At 41.1% G+C, this 17,844-nt stretch overlaps 1 long non-coding RNA gene across 2 annotated transcripts in view; it reads right to left on the bottom strand.

Moving 5' to 3' along the window:
• LOC121831542 (uncharacterized) overlaps positions 1-17,844 on the bottom strand; it is an 83,617-nt gene that overhangs the window by 44,268 nt on the left and 21,505 nt on the right. For both annotated transcript variants that reach the window (XR_013044739.1, XR_013044736.1), the window contains exon 2: positions 967-1,033. This is a non-coding gene — a long non-coding RNA (uncharacterized LOC121831542). The remainder of the gene's footprint in view (positions 1-966; positions 1,034-17,844) is intronic.

The raw sequence follows: 17,844 nt of genomic DNA, 5'->3' as shown, positions 1-17,844 counted from the left end.
TTTTTTGCAAGAGTTTGGTGTGATGGTTAATTGTGGTTGTCGATTTAATTTACCTGGAGAGGAGGAACTTCTGTAGAGAATTTACCTCCATCAGATTGGTCTAAAGGCATGTCTGTGGGGGTATTTTATTAATTGTAAATAGAGGAGGGCCCAGCCTACTGTGATCCCTGGGTAGGTGGGCTTGGGATGTATAAGAAAAGTAGCTGAGCAAGACAGGGGGAGCAAACCAGTAACCAGCATTCTTCCATGGTCTCTGCTTGAGTTAACTGCATCCAGGTTCCTGCTCTGGCTTCCCTTGATGACTGTACTGTAACTTACAAGAGAAAATAAACCCTTTCTTCTCTAAGTCGGCTTTGATCAGAGTTTTATCACAGCAAGAGAAAGCAAACTAGAACATTTGGGGGGAGGTTTCTTGTATTTTATAAAAATAACAAGTTTGTGGGCAAATATTTGGTGGTAGACTGGATTTCTATTTGCCTGGAAGAGTGAGAAATCCTGTCCTAAGGGAATAAGGTAGAGATCAATAAAACAAGACACTCTATGTCCTCCTCTGGCCAGCATCTGCACATGCATGTACACACACACACACACACACACACACACACACACACACACACACACACACGCGCGCGCGCGCCAAATCCTTGTAAACATCTCTACTGCAGCTTTGTGAGACTCTAAACAAAAGACATGCCTAAGCTATGGCAAGGCTTGTAACCACAGAAACTGGGAGAATAAATATGCATTGTCTTAAACTGCTGATTTTTTTTTTTTATCACTAATGCCCCATGTGCCTCCTGAGCATAGATTCCCTGCTTCTTGACTGTAATCCATTTCTCTATACCCACTGGCTACTTGGAGTGCTTCCTCACAGTTCATACAAATGGACTCCCCCCATGCATACATTCTCATACATATGATCATATGCACAAGTGCTCACTTAGATGTATACGCCCATGCACATACCTTAGAGAAGTGTCCTTCAGCTTTATCCAGAGATCTCAAATCTTTTGTGCTATGCAAAGCCCTAAGACTGAAACAAAATCAAGTAAAACCAATGGCCATTTTCATGGTTTAAAATAGATGCAAAATTCCTGAATAAAATATTAGTAAGTCAAGTTCAATGAAACATAAAAGAATAAGTCAAGAGTAGATTTTTTTAGAAATGCAAAAATAATGAATTATTTATTAAATTCATGAGGGGATTCACTTAGTGTGTGAGAAGGTAGCATCCCAGAGTCCAGTTATGCCCCAGTAGATGCAAACTCCAGGCCAGCTCCCACAGACCCAGAACCTGAGACCAACCTCTGTAGGTCCAGGTTCCACCCGAGTGTCTGCTAAGATCCAAGCAGCAAGTCTGCCCCAGTGGACCTGGGGTTCGTGCCCATCTCTGCACACACAGGTACCAAGCAAACCTACCTGCAGACTTCACTGGCCATTCTGCCCAGAATATCTAGGTGAGATGACTGGTCAAAGCTGCTGAAGGAGATGCCAACTACACACAACCCCAAGGTGACCTCTGCATACCAGTTAAAACCCAGAAAAAGTCAAGCAATAACAAATGTCGGTGGGGATGTGAAGACAAACTGTTGCTCACTTCTGTTGGGAACATAGATTTATAAAGTCTCTATGCAACATGGGAGAGGGGCTCCTCAAAAGTGTAGAGAGAATTACCATGTAAACCAGAACACTGTTTCTGAGTCCATGTCCAAAGGATTTGAAATTATCATCTCAGAGAGAGCTACACTATAGAGTTCACTGCAGCATTTTTCAGAATTGCCAAGATGAGAAATCATCTAATGGTCCAGGAATAGATGGATGGATGGATGGATGGATGGATGGATGGATGGATGGATGGATGGATGGATGGATAGATGATGAAAATGTAATGGACAGATTGAGATATTCATATCTATCATAAATAGATAGATGATAGAGTATTTGTCTGCCTTTTAAAAGACAAGTTTTTTGTAATGTGCAGTACAAATACACCTGGAACATTATACTAAGCTAAATAAGCCAGAAACAGAAAGAAATGCTGTGTAACCTCACGTGTGACATCTAAGCAGGTTGAGTTCGTAGACATGAGCATAGTAACTGCTGACAAGGCCTGGGATGGTGGAATAGGGAGATCTTAATGAAGAAGTTTTAGTTATGCATTCTTATGATCTAATGTACAGTTAGTACACATGCATCTAGACTACAGATTTACTAAGTGAGTCTTGAATATTTACCCCCCCAATAGAAGGTCCCTATGCAAACTGATGAACAAATTTTAGGCCATAATCCATAACCCATAATCATCTCATAATATACACATATTAAGACATCACACTATATACCTCAAGTGTGTGTGTGTGTGTGTGTGTTGTCAATTATATTCCAAAAAACTCTGGGAAAGAGGAAAACAAAAAATACAATTTAAATGTTACATAAATGGAATCATACCATTCAGGATTTCTTTGTGTTATCTTTTTTCATTGAGTATAATAACTCTCTAGACACATCCAAGTTGTACGTGTATGGATTTCCATTGCCAAGGTGTATTCTGTGGTTTGGAGTTCAAATCAAACCATAATCTGCTTAACTGTTCACCTGTTGAAGGACAACTAAGCTCTTTCTAATCTAACAGTTCAATATCCAGAAATGAACCTTTGAACACAGTGACATGGGCAAAGAAGTTTTGCATGCAGCCAAGAAATAGACAAAACCCAAGGTTCACCATGGGAGACCTGATTAAAACCAGCTACTGGACTCGCATACCACGTGTAGCTATGGGAAGTGACTTCGTGTTTATGACTGAGTTACAAAAGAGGAACTAGAGTGGGCTCCTTCTGTGCTTAAAAGAAGTGTGAAGACATCAAAGAAGACACAGAGAACATTGTTCCTGCTTATACTATTTGGAAGGTCTATACTCCTGCCCAGTGTTTTTCCTTATATTTCATGGCATTGACTAGGCAGCCACTGGAATTGCAAACACGGGTAATCAAAGCAGGTGACTAAATAACTTGAGACAATGTTCCTAATATGCTTCATGTATTGTGCAACCTTGGTTGTATATTTTTAGGGTGGATACTTTTTTACTTTTTCTCTTCTGAGTCCTGTAGCATCACAGGCAGGGTTTGCCTCCCTTCAGTCTGTAAATCAGGTGATGTTCACAGGTAGTTCATACTGATTCCCAAGCTTGAGTTACTCACATAAATCCTACTTGATCGAGATGCATTATGATTTTAATGTGCCACTAGATTCAATTACTCAGTATCTTATCAAATTGTTTCCTCCTGTATTAGCCTGTAATTTTATTTTCTTGTCTTTGTATCAGGAATAAACTGGCCTTATAAAATAAGAGAGGTAGTCTCTACATTTTTCTCTGCTTTAAAATGTAAGGTGAATCAGGCTCTTTCCTGGGATCGGAGAGAACCTGCCTATAACTACTAAGGGCTTGTGCTCTGGACAACAGAAAGAAAGGGCAGATTGGTAGATGGTCCTTTAACTGCCATCTCTATTTTTTATGAGTGTTTTCTATTGGTTTTTCTTGGGCCAATTTTGGAAATTTATATTTTCCTTGACATTTTTGTCCATTTCATCTGAGGTTTTCAAATGAATTGGTATAAAGTTATATAGTTGAATCACATCATCCATACATTTATTATATGTGGATTTTCAACTATACATGCTCCATTAAATGTTTTATATATATATATATATTTTAAGGGAGAGAGGGAGACTAGCGTTTTAAAGCATGTGGGCCATCTCTCCTGATATTCCAATTAGAGGAACAGTGACTCAACAGAGCAACGTGAACAGGCTGATCACAGCCTCGGCTGAGGCTCTCACCACCTCAAGGGTGAATGTGTAGTTTAAAGGCATTTCTCACATAAGCTAGTCTAATTTAGAAAGTGGTGATGAGAGTCAAAGATGACCAGAAGCCAGGGTTTCTAGAGCATCTCCTCCACCCTCAGCACACACATGCCTCCAAAGACGTCCCCATGGACATTCCCATCACAGGCGGCGTTTGTCTTACCTTCTGACTTCAGCTGATTTGTTGTGCGAAGCATTCCCCAGTTCTCTGAAAATGCCTCTGTACCCCAGACCAGTCTGCCCTTGCCATGACCATCCTAACAAACAACTTGTGTGTTTTGACATTCTATCAAAAATCCAACTCTGGCTTTTATTGATCTCAAGCTTCCTATATTTTGTTTATTTCTGCTTCTATTTTTATTAACTTTCTATCTATTTTATTCGGGTTTGATTTTTATTTCTTTCCTTATCCATTGAAGCTGTGGTGTGGTTTAGAATTTCAGAGGGACATTTAGAAGCATTTTGTAAGTATATACTTCCTGAACAAACCCATTCTTCAGAATCTACCCTAGAGAAGAATTCACACATTACCAAACATTTTCTTTTTAAAATTTTTATTATCATTGTATGTGTATGGATATTTTACCTGTGTGTACGTCTGTGCACCATATGTACAGTGGCCACAGAGGCTAGCAGAGGGTGACACATCCTCTGGAACTGAAGTTGCAAATGGCTGTGAGCCTCCATGTAGGTGCTGGGAATCAAACACAAGTCCTCTGGAAGAGCTGATCGTAACCACTGAGCCATCTCTTCAGCACCTAAACATCTTCTAAAACTATTGTTTGTTAACAAAAACAGAAAACCCTAAAAATACATCAATGTGAATCTAAAATTTAAAAATCTGTTTATTTGTATGTATATGTATGTGCATGTGAACATGTGCACAAGCATGTTTATAGAGGCCATAATAGAATTTACAGGAGTCAGTTCTTTTTCTGTCAATCGAGTTCTAGGAATCGAATTCAGGTCATCAGTCCTGGCAGCAAGCACCTTTATTCACTGAGCCAACTTACTGACCCATTAATATGAATATAACTTATTGACCTAATCTAGAATGAAACTACAGAGCAGTATACAGCTGACATAAAGGGAGAGGCAACACCCCACAGATGATGTACCACTGTTCCTCCAAATGGTCCTTAAACCACTTACTGAATAATCTGCTTCTTCTCCCACATCCCTGCACTCTCTCTGTAATGTACTAAATCCTCATCCATCCTTGGGTGGACTTCTTCATGCTGTTCCATGCCATTGATCTATCAGTCTATCCCTCCAGCTGCGGCTACTATAAATTTCATTGTTTTATAACACATCGTAATATATGATGCAGGTTAGTTCTCATTATTCTTATTCCAGAGAACATTCCTGGTAATTGCTCCAAGTCTTAAGGACAAAACAGTATTGAGGTTTGATTTGAAACTGCATTGAATGTATAGATTTATTTAGTGAGAGCTGACATCTTTACAGCCTAGAGTCTTCTTACCCAAGTGCAAAGTTTGACACCCCATTGATTCAAATCTCCTTTTATGGCCCCCAATAGAGGTTTATAGTTTCATTCATATAGACCCCGCATGTTGCCTGTTAGGCTTATCTGGAGATATTTTATGAGTATTGTGTCATACACATGTGGAGTTCAGAATGCCAAAACCAAACTTTTAATCCACTTCTTCAAATAGGTCCCTTTGCCAGATCACAATTCACCTGCCACAGATGTCAGGGGTCCAAAGTCATCCTCAAGCCTCCTCAACTTCATTTCAACTCCTGAACAAACAAAACCATACAGAGAACACACCTTGGACCAGTGGGCGTCTCTTCTGTTCTGCTCTGTCCAAACCACTGTCACTTATCAGACCATTTAACTGCTCTGAGTCTTTGTATCTCTTCCACCCATCTATCCTTTACATGACAGCATCGTCTTTAAGTAAACTGATACTTGAACGTCCATGTTTAAATGCTTCCAACTGCTTTGCATGACACTTAGGACCCAACACCTTTAGCTAGACCAAGAAGGCTCTACGGACTGATACAGCCCTTCTCTTTCTCTTCAGCCTTCTACCCCACCACTTTCCTTCTCATTCATGACATCTAAGCCCACTGGGCTCAATTCAGATGACCAGCTGTGGTTGATAAGATCATTGATTAACCTCCACTTTCTCCATGTAAAAGAATTATATGCCTTGTTTCATCCATGTTGGAAACATCCTATGATTAGCTTTGACCAATGGAATATAAACAAGCATGAATGAAACAGAGGCTCTATGTGTACTTCCATGTTTTGGCTTAGCCTCCTGAATTTATGCCATATGGCAGACAAACTCACTCTGAGTAACAGTGGAACATCCCTAAACGCACCCGAAGCTAAGCGTCGCTGACCCCAAGCAACCCATTCATTCTTTCACCGAACAATAACTGATTATTGTTTAATGACTGGGTTTTACAATTGTTCATTACACAGCATTAATTAGAGCAACATCTTTGTCCAAATTTCCAAAAGCTAAGCACTTTCTATATTCTTACAAGAAACTTAGCTATCTAGCACGTTCCCTGCACTAAGTCTCTTGTAATCAAAGTCTGCACTCACAGCTGGAGCACAGTGCTTGTGCTAAGGGAGCCACACTGATTAATCTAGACAATCAAATCATTGAGGCAAACAGCATGAAGGAGAGGTGGGAGGTCGAACAAACAGAGGGGCTGGCACCAAACAACACAGAGCTAATTCCAGAATCTGGATTGAGTAAGGTTAATACACTAAGGGATGGTGAGTAGATATATATCCTGAAATTAAAATGAAGCTGACAGAAAAAAAAACTGAGATCTTGTAAGTTGAAAAAAATCTTTCCTACAGTTAAATACGCTATAAAAAGTTAAGCAATGGGACAAATGCATTAGACCACTGTAGATACTGGACAACTGACTAACTCTCCAGAATCTCCTACTTTTCCATCCTCTCCTGCCCTCAGAGGGAAGCTCTGGAAAGTTCAGAAGCAGCTGACAAGTGAGGTAAGAGAGAAGCCTGAATGAACAAAGTGGGAAGTGGGTCTCAAGCCTCTGTCCTGCTTAGTAGTGTGTGTGTGTGTGTGTGTGTGTGTGTGTGTGTGTGTGTGTGTGTCACAAGCTAGAGTCATCTGGGAAAAGGGAACCCCAGTTGAGAAGATGCCTCCATCAAATTGGCCTCTGGGCAAGTCTTGGGTGTGTTTTCTTTTATTAATTATTGATGTATTAGGGAACAACTCATTACAAGTGGTACCACCCCTGGACAGGTGGGCCTGGGTTGTATAAGAAATAAATCTGGGCCCTGCACCTCTCCTGGGCAGCACAGTAGAGCTGACCCTGTTGGCACAGGTGTGTGGGGGTGACCATGGGAGAGCTGTTCCCATTACTCATCCGTCATGTGGCAGCAGGGGTCGGGGAGAGATGCCCCATCCATCAATGCCTGAGGCAGGTGGAAGAGCTGACCCTGAGGTCATAGAGCAGGAGAGCTGTCCCTGCCCCTCATCAGCTGCAGCACTCAGGAAAGTGGCCCCTACACCTCACCTGAGCAACAGAGTAGAGCTGACCCTGAAGGTGTACATGCGGGAGAACCAACCCTGAGGACGTGAAAGCCAGAGAACTTGCTTGTTACTGCAAGGGGTGAACTAGCAGGGCAATGCTGGAGAGCTCACCCTGGTGGCAAAAACAGGGGAGAGCTGGCGGGCTGACCAACCCTGAAACTACCCAGGCCCAGAAGCAGGGTTATATGTTGGCCACCCCAACATCCAGCCTATCTGTGATCTGCGGGAGCACAGGTGGGGGCAGGGTGCACAGTCCTGCGGACCCAGGGCTTCAGGATCTCCACAGCACAGGGCAGCAACAGGATGTCCAGGAAGAGACCCAGTGAGGGCTCAGCATCGATGGTGCAGCAGAGACCAGGGGCCTCAAATCAGACCAGTGTGATTCTTTGCGATGAACGCCTGCGTGTAAAAATGTATAGATAGCCGGGCGGTGTTGGCGCACACCTTTAATCCCAGCACTCGAGAGGCAGAAGCAGGCGGATCTCTGTGAGTTCGAGGCCAGCCTGGGCTACCAAGTGAGTCCCAGGTAAGGCTCAAAACTACACAGAGAAACCCTGTCTCGAAAAATAAAAAAAAAAAAAAAATGTATGGATGAAGGGGTTTGCTGTGTGACTCACCGTCACACTGCAGCTTCCATGATGATTCTCCACTTCTTTTTTTCCTTTTTTTTTTCTTTTAAATTTTATTTTGTTTTATTGAGGTTGGGGGAAGATGAGTGGGACCAAGAGGCATGCTGTGAAAGACACAAAGAATAAATAAAAAGAAAACTTAAAAAAAAAGAAATGAAAAATAAATAAATCTGAACAAGTGATGGAAGCAAGCCAGTAAGCCGCATTATCCCATGGCCTCTGTTTCAGTTCCTACCTCCAGGTTCCTGCCTGCTTGAGTCGCAGCCTTGGCTTCTGCCAGTGATGGACAGTGATCAGGATGTGTGAGCTAAATAAACCCTCTCCTTCCCAAGATACTTCTGGCTGTGGTGTTTATCTCAGCAACAGAAAGCAAAAATATAAGCTCACTCCCCACAGGGAGCTGCCAGCCCAAAGCACACCCTCACCCAGGAAGAAGGCTTCTCACCTCCCTTCCAAAGACCTGTAACTGAAATTTGAAGTTTATATGTATTTACTGAAATGAGACTTTCTCTATGGTTTGAAGTGACTGAAAAACTGAGTGACTAATAATGACCTGGAAAATCCCGGGCTCCCTGGGGATTTCATTCAGAACCAATTTGAACATACACTGTGGTATGAAAATAAAACTGCTGAATGATTGCCCCTGGAGTCCAGCTGACTGCAGCGAACAGCTCGCCTGGGTTCTCAGACTGTACAGGACGTTATAGCAGAGACTCACAGGGAGGTTCTTAAAAATAGACCTGTTGTAGAATATTATTTTAAGGGATGTTACTTTTGTTTATGTTCCATTTGTTTAACTCTGTGAAGCTGTGTTGCTGTGTCTGTCTAAACCACCCGATGGTGTAGTAAAGAACTGAATGGCCAGAGGAGATCGGGCGCGTTCAGGGTGGTATGGCCGTAGACTGCTGGCAATGGCTGAGAGACAGCCGGGACTGACCTACTCTGGTGATGGGATGGCCAAACACCCTAATAGTTGTGCCAGAAACCCCATCCAAGGACTGAGGAATCTGGATGCAGACATCCATGGCTAGGCCCCAGGTGGAGCTCCGGGAGTCTAATTAGTGAGAAAGGAGGGTTTATGTGAGCGAGAATTGTTGAAACCAAGGTTGGATAAAGCACAAGGACAAATAGCCAAACGAATGGAAACACATGAACTATGAACCAAAGGCTGAGGGGCCCCCAACTGGATCAGGCCCTCTGAATAGGTGAGACAGTTGATTGGCTTGATCTGTTTGGGAGGCATCTAGGCAGTGGTACCAGGTCCTGGGCTCATTGCATGAGTTAGCTGTTTGAAACCTGGGACTTATGCAAGGATGCTTGGCTCAGTCTGGGAGGAGGGGACTGGACCTGCCTGGACTGAGTCTATCAGGTCGATCTTAGTCCTCAGGGGAGACCCTGCTCTGGAGGTGGTGGGAATGGGGGGTGGGCTGGGGGGGGAAGGGGAGGAGGCAGGAAGGGGGAGAACAAGGGAATCTGTGGCTGTTATGTAGAGCTGAATAGTATTGTAAAATAAAATAAAATAAAAATAATTGAATGGCCAGTAGCAAGGCAGGAGAAAGGATAGGCAGGGTTGGTAGGCAGAGAGAATATATAGAAGGAGAAACTGGGAAAGGGAAAGAAAGGAGTAGCCAGGGAAGGAAGAGGATATCAGGAGCCAGCTACCCAGCCACTCAGCTACACAGCAAGCCACAGAGTAAGAGTAAGATTTATAGTTGTAAGAGAAGGGGAAAAGCCCAGAGGCAAAAGATAGATGGGATAAGTAAAGCTGACTAGAAATAAGCCAAACTAAGGCATTCATAATTAAGAATAAGCCTCCATGTGTGTGATTTACTTGGGAGCTGGGTGGCAGGCCCCCCCCCCCCAAAGAGTAAAAACAACAACATAGACCCAGAAGCTAGACATGATGGTATATGCCTTCAGTCCAGAACTTGGGAGAGGCAGGAAAATCTCTAGAGTTCAAGGACAGCTTGGTCTACCTGAGTTTCAGGCCAGCCAAAAATACATAGTAAGATCTCCTGCCTTAAAAAAAAATAAAAATAAAAAGTTTTCAGAGCCTCCAACTGTTGTATTTTGCTCTTTTGGGGGGTCTGCAACCCAGCTCCCAAATAAATCACACATGGAGGCTTATTCTTAATTATAAACACCTGGCCTTAGCTTGGCTTATTTCTTGCCAGCTTTCCTTAACTTTAACCCATCTGTCTTTTGCCTCTGGGCTTTTCCTGTTCTCTTACTTCTGTAAATCTTACTCTTACTCTGTGGCCTGCTGTGTAGCTCAGTGACTGGCCCCTGGAATCCTCCTCCTTCTCTGGCTACTTCTTTTCTCCTCTCAGATTTCTCCTTATATATATTCTCTCTGCCTGCCAGCCCCACCTTTCCTTTCTCCTGCCTTGCTATGGCTGTTCAGTTCTTTGTTAGACTGTCAGGTGGTTTAGACAGGCACAATAACACAGATTCACAGGGTTAAACAAATGCAATATAAACAAAAGTAACACACCTTAAAATAATAGTCTACAACATCCAACCCCAGAGAGAGTTATCTCCTAACCCCTTCAGTGACCTTCTCTGTATCTCACTGCAAGCTTCACACTGCTCTGGACAACCTCCATCTTCATGCTACAGTCTGGGTGCTCAATGTCCCCCAGAGGGCCATGTGTTGAAGACTTGGACCCTAGGAGCTGCTAATGGTTGATAATGGCACCTTTAAATCAGAGGGCTTTAGGTTGACGGAGATAAGCTGTGAAAGGGACATAAACCGTAACCTATTCTTTCTCACTTTTTGCTTCCTGGCTCAAGATTCTCCATTTTCCCTGCCACACACTTCCTGTCGATGCCACTCAGTGCTCTCAGCAATGTGGACACGTGGTGTTGAACTGGAACCTCCAGAACTATGTTCTAATAAACGCTTCCTCTTTCTACACTGATTATCTCCAATACTTTATGATTACAACACAAAGCTAACTTATATAGTCTTGCAATTTCATTTACTTTGCATAGCTCTCCTACATTCTCTTCTGAGTTTCTCTATTTATTTAGGACACCTTAAATGAGCCTTAAAATTTGACTTTCTGGTGAAAAATGTGGATTTTGGAATAAAATAGCCCGGAGCTCAGGTCTCGGTTTTCTCACTTATTCTCTGTGTGACTTTTTAACCAACTAATTTAAGCTCTCCAAGGCTTGTTTTGCCTCTCTATAGTATAGATGGAATTTCATGGTGTCTAGAACCTTTTCAATAATCCAGTTGGGAAAAATAGGCAGGTACATGAATTAATTAATTAAAGGTGGCCATAGGTTGACAATTGGTGGCCGTGGGTGGTGGGCTTATAAGGGAACATTATACCACTGTCTCTGGGTATATTTAAAATCTCCATATTACAAAGCCTGGAAAATTTAATTGAAATAAGAATGCACCATCCAAAAACAAGTAGTAAAAAATACTATGTATCTTTTAAAAGAAATAGAAATTGCCAAATATTTTTAATGATTGGTTTCATTAATAAATTTTAATGTGAATTTTATAATAAGGGTGTCTTTGAAGTGAACAGGTAAAATTAAGTAATACATATAAAGAATTGTCCTTTCTCTGCCATATACTTCTCATTGTTAGCTATTGCCATTTTTTTAATTCTTTATTAGTTCTAAGAAAAGTTTTTACAATGTTTTGACAGTATCAACTCCTACCAGATCCAACCCTCTTCCCCATGCACCCAACTTTGTATCCCCTTTCAAAAAAAAGTCTAATTTGTGCTGCCCATGTACTCTGGATGTGTGGCTATCCACTGGCATGCAGTCAACCTAACAGAAGCCACACTCTTAAAGAAAACTGACTCTGCCTCTCCCAACAGCTATCAGTTATCAGTAGCTCTTCAGCTAGTGATGGAATTTGGTGCCTACATTCCTCCCCTGAGTCTGAGATGCTGTCTGGCTTGGCCTTGTGCAGTTCTTGTACATGCTGTCACAATCACTATGAGTTCATATGTGTAACTGTCCTGTTCTATCCAGAAAACACTGTTTTCTTGTAGGCATGCACTGCCTCTGGCTCTTATAATCTGTCTGCCCTGTCTTATAATGATCTCTGAGCCTTGGCAGGAAGGAATGTGATGCAGGTGGCCCATTCAGGACTGATAATTCTCTGCACCTTGACCAGTCGTGGTTCTCTGTGTTAATTGACACCTCCTGGAATTAGAAGTTTCTCTGGTAAAGGTTGAGAGATGCATTAATTTATGGGTATGACAATAAGTCATTAGGGGTTGGTTTAATACTGTGTTCATTTAGCAAAATCATAGTAGGTTCTCCCCTAGGGCTTATGAGCTGTCTAGCCATAGGCTCTTGGTCCTAATAATGGTTCCAGATATGGGTTTGTCTCATTGATTGGGACTTAAGTCCGATCAGAAAATAATTGGTTATGCCCATGACATTCATGCCAGTGTTGCAGCATCAGGCACATCTTGCCAGGCTGGTTATTATTGTAGCTTGCAGGGTTAGTAGATGAGAAAGATTGATGATTATTTTTCTTCCTGTGGTAATATGCATAGCACCTTCCAGCACTATGAAAGCTAGTCAAGAGCACTGTAGCTTCTGGTAACCTTGAAATAGAAACAAACAAATTAGCAACACAAAGAAGCAATGAATTAGGGAGTTGGTTGGTTAACAAGATTGACAAAACTTTAGCTAAATTTCCAAAAGTTGGGGGAGGACCTAATCTAACAAAATTGGAGATGAAAGTGGAGACATTATAATAGATAATGAGGAAATTCAGTGAATCATAAGATTATACTTTAAAAAGATCTGTATTCCCCCAAAACTGGAAAAAAAATTACCACTATAATATCTAGTCTATTTGTACTTGGCAAAATTAAAGAAAATGTTCTATCTGTTTTATATTTGTGTGTCTAAGTTTTCATATCTAAAAACTGGAAATTTTAAACCATATGGGTGAGTTTCTAGAAATATTTGATCTACCAAAGCTAAATAAAGAAGAAATAAATAACTCAAATGAACCCATAACATCCAGTGAGATAGAGGTAGTAATTTAAAAATCTCTCAACTGAAAATGCCCCAGGGTCAGATGGATTCAATGTAGAATTCTACCAGATCTTCAAATAATTATCACCAATCCTACTCAAATTAACCCATAAAATAGAAAATAAAGGAACATTTCTAAACTCCTTTTTGAAGCCAATATTAACTTAATATCAAAACCAGACAATGACCTAACAAAAAAGGAAATTACAGACTAATATACAGACACAAAAATTCTAAATGAAATACTTGCAAACTGAATTCAAGAATGCATCAAAAATATAAGTCATGATCAAGTTGGCTTCATCCCAGAAATGGATGGTTATATGAAATATATATACATATATATGTGTGTGTGTGTATATGTATATGTAATTAAATAAATTTAACCACCACATAAATAAACTCAATGACAGAAACCACATGATCACCTAATTAGAAGCAAGGAAGGCCTTTGACAAACTCCAACATCAATTCATGATAAGAGTCCTAGAGAGTCTAGCAATCCAGGGAACATTACCCCAATATAATAAAGGCAATATACTAAATGTAGAAAAACTCAAATAATTTCCATTAAAATCAGGAACAAGAAGTGGATATCCAGTCTCTCCATTCCTGTTCAATAGAGTGCTTTGCTGTGGAATGGTCTTTCTGTATGCTCTGAATGTGTATTGCTCTCATTGTTTGATAATAAAGCTGTTTTGACCTATGGCAAAGCAGGATAAGGTTAGGCACAAGAATCAAACTAAGGACTCAGAGGAAGAGGAACAGAGTCAGAGGAGATCCCACAAACCATCCAAGAAGCAGGATGCTGGAGGACCAGTAAGCCACGTACCACATGGCAAAAAAAAAAAAAAATAGATTAATAGGAATGTATTAATTTAAATGTAAGAGCTAGTTAATAATAAGCCTGGACCATCAGCCAAGCATTTATAATTAACATAAGCCTCTGTGTGGTAATTTGGAAAGCAACTGCTGGGTACTTGAGAACAGACGGTCAGGAGAGGATGCTTCATTTATAGTGCTTGAAGTCTTAGTCACAAAAAAAAAAATTAAGAGAAAGAGGATATAAATAGGAAAGAAAACTCTCAAGGTATCCTTATTTGCAGATGATAGGATGATCCTATACATAAAAGACCCCAATCCACCAGGAAACTCCTACAGCTGATAACACATTCAGTACAGTATTGGAACACAAAATTAACACACAAAAATCAATAGATTTCTTATAAACCAACAACAAACACAACCAATAGATCAGAGAAACAACACCATTCATAATAGCCTTAAAAAATAAAGGATAATGAGTCTAGAGATATTACTCGGGGATTAGGAGCAGCTGTTGCTCCTACAGAGGACCTGTGTTCCATTGTGAGCATCTAGATGGCGTTTTACAACTATCCATAAGTCCAATTTAAAGGGATCTGATGCCCTCTTCTGACCTCTACAGGCACCAAGAATAAATGTAGCACACAGACATACATGCAGGCAAAACACATATAAAATAAAATAAATAATTTTTAATAATGTATTTATTTTTATTTTAAGTGCATTGATGTTTTGCCTGCATGTATGTCTGTGTGAGGGTGTCAGATTCGTAAAACTGGAGTTACAGACAGTTGTGAGCTGCCATGTGGGTGCTGGGAATTGAAGCCAGTGGTCTTAACCCCAGAGCCATCTCTCCAACCCCCAAGTATTGTTGTTGTGGTGGTGGTTGGTTGGTTGGTTGGTTGGTTGGTTGGTTTTGGTTTTTTTTTTTTTTAAAGACAGGATTTCTCTGTGTAGCCCTGGCTGTCCTGGAACTCTATCTCTGTAAACCAGGCTGGCCTCATACTCAACAAAGATCTGCCTGACTCTCCTCCTAAGTGCTATGATTAAAGGCATGTGCCACCAATGCCCAAATAATTTTAATACATATATTTGATTAATTTAATTAATAATTTAATAGTATAAAATAACTTAAATAATAATTTAATTAATATATATTTGAATAAATCTAACTAATGAGGCAAAAGGCTTGTACAATGAAACTTGAAGACTCTGGAAAGGGATGTTATTGTTTCTTTCTATCAGGCAGTCTATATGCTGTATTACCTTCCATCTCTGTTTTCAAGACAGTCTTGCTGTACAGCCTCAGGCCAGCCTCAAACTCACTATACTGCCTAAGCTGGCCTTGGGCTCATGATCCTCCTGCCTCTGTGTATGCCACCATGACCCATCTACACTGTGAATTCCTAGGAGGAGAATCACTGTTTGTCTCTGTCATGCCCACAGTGTCTGATACATGTGCTTGGCCCAAGCTAGCTACTTAGTAAATATTTGTAGAATCAGTCTTCTTTATTCAACAAACATTTGCACAGCATGTAACTGTGTGATTGACAGTATTCTAAGAACTCCACAAATACAAGTCTATTTAAGCAGAAGCTAACCCAGTGAGGATTTCCACCCTAAAGGTGAGAGGACAGGAGCTGCAAGATATTGAACATATCCAGGGTAATGCAATAGGAAGGGGCAGTGTTGGAGTTCAGACATAGGCATGCTCTTGACACAGAACAGAGTCCGTGCACTTCATCATTTCTAGGCTGCTTCTTATTTATTAATGTAATCTTAACTCTACCCATCTTTTCTTCTGTGATCTGCAGAGGGTGAAGTTGTGACTGAAGCAAAACATGAGAGTAGAGATTTGGTGTGTTAGAACTGGCTCCTATGACTCTATAGGGTCTATACACTCTATAGAAGTGACTCTCCTATAGAGAGCCACTATGCATACCTTCAGTGACACAATACTGTTAGCTTCAAGGTGGACATGTTGGGAGTGTTTATACCAGAGAAAGTGGCAAGCACTACAGTAAGAGGGTTTTCATTTTTCCAGTAAGTTAATTGTCAAATATCTCCCAAAATACCCCTAAGTCCATCCCAAGTGATCTTGAACATCAAAATCTATTAGTTGTCTATTTTAGTAGACAGGCTCCTGGTGCATGGCTTGAAGAGTGCTCTCTTAAAGGGGTATGGGGAGAGAAATGAATGAATGTATGCATGCATGAATGCATCAATGAATTCTCCTGAAGGGACCTCTAATGTGAACTCCTAAAGGAGAAGCATTACAAGCAATTTTGGTAATTGCAGCTTTTCAGGTGGCAAATGAAAGAAGCATCCCCTACAGACTAGAGTCAAGAACTGAAGCATCATTAGTCAATCATTGACATCTCTTCATGAAGCTCAGTAAATAGACATTTTTCAGAAGACTTGGCAAGAAGCCAACTTCTTCAACAACCTTCCCCTTTGAACAGGGAGAGTAAGGAAAATCCTGAAGAATTTCTCCTATACAAGATATAAATGTGAGCAGAAGGCTGCCCTGCTGCTTCAGCACATGAGAAGCTGGTGTCACTCTGACTTCAGCATGGCTTCCACCAGAACTGTCCCAGATGTCTGGGTCTGGACAGGAAGTAATGACAGGATATAGAGTAGACAGTCCAAGTTATCTGTGAGAGTGGACCAAATACTCTGTCTCTTCACCTGATGTACAACAATATAGGCAGCAAAAACACATTTGAAAAGTATAAGAATAAGTTTTGGTATATGATTCTTTAAAAAGCTTGAGGGACCTGCAGAGATTCCTCAATTCATTTTGAACTTTGCAGGTACCACTCTTGGGGAAGTCACTTTGCAGAGAGTCCTTGATTTACTGTCGTTCAACTTGGAATTTTTCAACCTTAGGATTAAGCATCGTCACTATACAGTCAGTAGCAACTGTATTTCCAATCAGTTTTGGTCTTTTCCCAATAAGCCACAAAATCACAAGGATTCCAACTGTGTGATGTACTGTGTTGACAGGCTATGGTATGTGGTAGATTAAGAGGACTAAATGCACAGATGACTTATACTATTTTCAACATATAGTACGTTTACAGGAAAATAACACATTGTAAGTCAAGGAGCATCTGTACCAACTTGCTGAGTATTTTAAATGTGTTCTTTAGAAAGCCTGAGAAAATGTGAGTATGTTTTTAAGAACATCTATTATCACAGCAGTATGATAGTAACTCAGCTGCCTCCAGAGTCTACCCAACTCCAATGCCCAGCACCTAGTATGGCCCACAAATATGTAGTTGCTGGGTGAGCTCAGTGGAGTTATTGGAAGGGGATTTTATGAGAATCTGCTTTGTACCCTTCTCCATATTGCTCAAAACGGTGCCTTGAGAGAGCCCAACACTGGGGTGGTTAAGCCAGGAGATTATTAGTCCAGAGCCAGCTGGGACTAAAGAGTGAGTCCAGGTCAGTCTGCATGGTATCTTGTGTCAGGAAAGAGAGTTGAAAGAAGAGGAGGGATAAAGTGGAAGATAGAGAAGAGGGGAGGGGAAGGGGAAATAAAGGAAGGAGAGAGGCAGAAGGAAGAAAGGATGGAGAGAAAGACTCAAGAGCAAGGAGGGAGAGAGGGAGGAGAAAAGAAGGAACAGACAGAGGGAGAAAGAAGAGGAAGTGAACAAAGGAGAAAGGAAGGGAAGTAGAGAGGGGGAGAAAAGTAGTGAAAGAAGGGAAGAGGAAGGAAGGGACAGAAGGAAGGAGGAAGGGAGGGAAAGATGGGAAGAGGAGAGGAGAGGAAAGAAGAGAGGAGAGGAGAGGAAACTTGACTTGTGAGAGCTGAAATCTTCTCTTATTAAAAGACAGGGTGCAAAGAATTCAAACTGAGCAGGATGCTACAGGCATGAACACTAATAAAGAAATTAAAAAGTGTACTGGCTGGTTTTTTGTGTCACCTTTTCACAAGTTAGAGTCATCAGAGG

Source organism: Peromyscus maniculatus, chromosome 1, assembly GCF_049852395.1.
Source record: "Peromyscus maniculatus bairdii isolate BWxNUB_F1_BW_parent chromosome 1, HU_Pman_BW_mat_3.1, whole genome shotgun sequence".
In the NCBI taxonomy this organism is placed as follows: Eukaryota; Metazoa; Chordata; class Mammalia; order Rodentia; family Cricetidae; genus Peromyscus; species Peromyscus maniculatus.
The sequence above is the reverse complement of the archived record's forward strand: the minus strand, read 5'-3'. Positions and strand labels throughout refer to the sequence as shown.